The following is a 3,704-nucleotide window of genomic DNA, read 5'->3' on the forward strand; positions in this document are numbered from 1 at the left end:
GCCTCCATGTGTATATGCTCATGTGCATGTGTATAGGGAGAGCCAGGGAGATGGAGAATAGGCTGAGAGTCTAATGTGTATGGGCAAATGGTTCCTCAGTTAGGACCAATCAAGAAAACACACAGGCATTTGCTGTATGTAGAGAACAATGGCTTTCTGTTGGCCCCTTCAACATTAAATCAATCCTTCCAAAACTATTTATCTGTCCATCTACCTATCATCTACCTACCTACCTTCCTATCTATCTATCTATCTATCTATTACTATTTCTATATATATCTTTCATTCATCTTAATTGACTCTGTTGGCCCACAGTGACCTTGTACTGAATGAATCCTAGTGCTGGTACACACTATTATACACTGTTCTTACTATTTGTGTCCTCTGGAAAACTAAATTTTGTACCTGGCACATCCAACCTGGAGCCCTTAGGACACGGGCATCCTAGAATAGTCATGACATGTGACTCAACACATTTGTAGGGTACATCATATTGCAATGTCAGATGGTTGGGTCCCTGAGTGAGCACTTGATAGAAAGGTTATTTCTTGTGCTTACAAGCTTTGATTCCCAGATCACCAAATCAGAGCCTAAATATGGTAGGGAATCCATCCTTTCTTATTTTATCTGTTTACTGTGTGTCCTGTTTAGCTTTGACCTTCAACTTGGCACAGCTTAGAGTCATCCATCGGAAAGAGGATTTCCCAGATACAATTGTCCTGCGAGCACGTTTGTGTCTTGAGTATTAATTGATCTAAATGGCCCACCCCACTGTGAGCGAGACTGTCTTTGGTTAGGGGTCCTTAGCTTTGTAAGAAAGCTAAGTAAATGGGAGTTAAGTAAAAGTAAGTCCGCCAGTGGAAATCCTTCACGGTTTCTGCTTCAAGTCCCTGCCTGAGTTTCCACCCTGGCTTGCTTCAGTGATGGACTCATAGATGTAGAAGTTGAAATAAACCCTTTCTTCCCCTACATTGCTTTTGGTCAGGGTGCTGTATCACAGCTTCAAGAAGGAAACTAGAGCAGAGTGTTATTAATAAATGATTAAGGACATACTTTCTGAAGACCTCAGGGCCCAGAACATCTATTAGTTGCAATAGCGACCCATCTACACGATCCAATGTCTGCCTGAACCACGACCTGCTTTGTCTCTTCCCACTTTCTTTTATCTTCAACAGTGTCTTTCCTTGCCTTCCTTCCAAGCAGCATTAATCATCTTCTTGTCTTTGAAATTGCTCCTTAAAAAAATATCCCTGCGAGACATAATGTAAACATTGATATAAAACTTGATATCAACTGTGCCAGATCAACGGAACAGACAAAAATCACAATACCAGAAATAGGGGTTAGAGAGAAGACATCACCATTCTCTTTCTTCTTTTTTAAAAGAAAGTATCTGATCTCTTTATTCTCAAAACATTATGATACTAAATAGAATCCCAGAGGTATTGGGCTGGTCTTTGGTCTCTAGGGCTTTAAGGGAAGCCCAGAATATGTCTGTCATCTCTGGGATGTAGAAGGTACTGTTTGAAGGCATATATCCCAAGTGTGCTGGGAAATGGGGTCCAGCTCTTCCAGAGGAATGAAAGTTAATTTGAGAAGACAGTTAAGCAAGAGAACCAGGCATCAGTAGAAGGACATCTATCGGGAAGGTGAAGGGTAGGCATCATTTTTTTTCCTGCTAGAATCTAAGAACAGGGACTGGTGACCCCAGCAAGAGATAAAAGTAGACAGCTACTTGGACCCCACCAGGGGAGCGTCGGAGCACTCCACAGCCAGTCAGTTGGCATACTCAGGGAGTGGAGTGCTCTACGTAAGAATGGAGGCAAACTGTTCCAATTTCTGTGCAGCTGCTTTCCCAGGCTCCAGAACTTCTATGGGATTGGCCTTCTCCAAGTTCTCGTAATCCTTGACAACCTTGGTAGTAATGAGTGAGAGACCAAAAACACGGAACCCACAGTGGATCCCAACAATAACTTCTGGGACTCTGCTCATGCCAATAGCATCCACTCCCAGCATCCTTAGCAGACAACTCTCTATGACAGGCTCAAAGTTGGGACCTGCCAGCATCACATAGATGCCTTCTTGTAGTTCTTGTTGCTCCCCCCTTTATCTCCAGGCACTAACGCCTTTGCCTCATATTCCAGTCATAAGCATCAGACATGGCAGGAAAACGAACTCCAAACCTTTCATCATTGGGGCCTCCAAGAGGGTTCTGACCACAGAAACCAGGTAGGTTGGTGTGTTCACAGATGATATCTCCAACTTCAAAATTGGGGTGAAGTCCTCCAGCAGCATTGGTGATCACCAAAGTATCCATACCCAGAATGGAAAACTCTCACTGGGAATGTCACCTTTGACAGTGAGTCCCCTTCATACATATGGAACTGGTCCTACACCGTCACACAGGGTCTGCCATTCAGGAATCCAAACACCAGTCAACCCATGTGACCTTGCACTGTGCTTTGGAGAAAGTTGGGTATCTCACTGTAGCCAAAGATTGGAGACTGAGTTAATTTAGCAGGCAACCCTCCTAAGCCAGAAACACAGATCACTGCCACTTGAGGTCGATGCGAAGTATGAGACCAAAGCCACTCAGCGGTGCTCTGATAATCTTCATATGTGAACTCATTCTCCATGGTGTCACTGACAGCTGTGCCGAAATCCTGCCCTTTCTGCTCCATAGCAACACCACCTGAGTCCAGTCAAGACTGTACTAATTCTCTTTCTTATTCCAGGGTCGAATAGCTCAGCCTGGTCCTTCTTAACAAATGATGGGGGAATCACTGGTTAATTGGGAGGGGGCGTTGTTGAGGAAGTGTTTAGGCTTTAGTTTTTTGAAACAGCATCTCACTAAACTGCCCAGGCAAGCCTTAAACTTGTGATCCTTCCGCCTCAGCCTCCAGAGTAGCTGGGATGATGAGCCAATGTCACAAAGCTTAGGGGATCACTGGATGTCCATAAGTATTGTTCATTTATGAAGAACATTGACAAAAGGAGAAAGAATGATGTCATTGCCGGTTATCCTTAACTGTCGATTTGATTGTATAGTAGCTACTTTTCTGTTGCTGTGATTAAGCACTGCAACCAAGGCAACCTATCAAAGGTGATTTGGGCTTACAGTTCCTGAGGTATAATACTGAGGAGACATAACAGCCAGCAGCAAGCCCCAAGCACGGTACACCTAAGAGCTCACATCTCAATCATGAGCATGAGACAGAGTGGGCACAGAATGGAAAAAGTACAAGGTTTTCAGCTCTCAAAACCCAGCTGTAGTAATGCACTTCCTCCAGCAAGACCACGCCTCCTAAACCTTCCCAAACAGTAGCACCAAAGTGGGGACCAAGTATTCGAATGTCCAAGGCCCTAGGGGGACATTCTTATACAAAGCGCTACATTGACACATGTAGAGTCACTTTGGAAGGAAGCCTGGATGAAGGATTGTTTAGGTCAGGTTGGTCTATGGGTATGTCTGTGGTGGTTGATGTGATTGTTAATTGATGTGGGAAGACATATCCCACTTTGAACAGCTCCACTCCCTAGGCAAGTGGTCCTAAAATTGTAGAGAAAGCAAGTGGAACATTAAGTGTGCATTTGCTCATATCTCTGCTCTTAACGGTGGATGTGAGGTAACTGCCCTGAGGTCTTGCCTCTGTGATGCCAGCACAGTGATGAACTGTAACGTGGGATTGTGAACTACCTCTTTT

At 44.3% G+C, this 3,704-nt stretch overlaps 1 pseudogene; it reads right to left on the bottom strand.

The window, feature by feature from the left end:
* Nucleotides 1–1,776: 1,776 nt before the first annotated feature.
* LOC116885933 lies at nt 1,777–2,681 on the bottom strand (annotated as a pseudogene).
* Between the last annotated feature and the right edge of the window lie 1,023 nt (nt 2,682–3,704).

Source organism: Rattus rattus, chromosome 16, assembly GCF_011064425.1.
Source record: "Rattus rattus isolate New Zealand chromosome 16, Rrattus_CSIRO_v1, whole genome shotgun sequence".
Classification (NCBI taxonomy): Eukaryota; Metazoa; Chordata; class Mammalia; order Rodentia; family Muridae; genus Rattus; species Rattus rattus.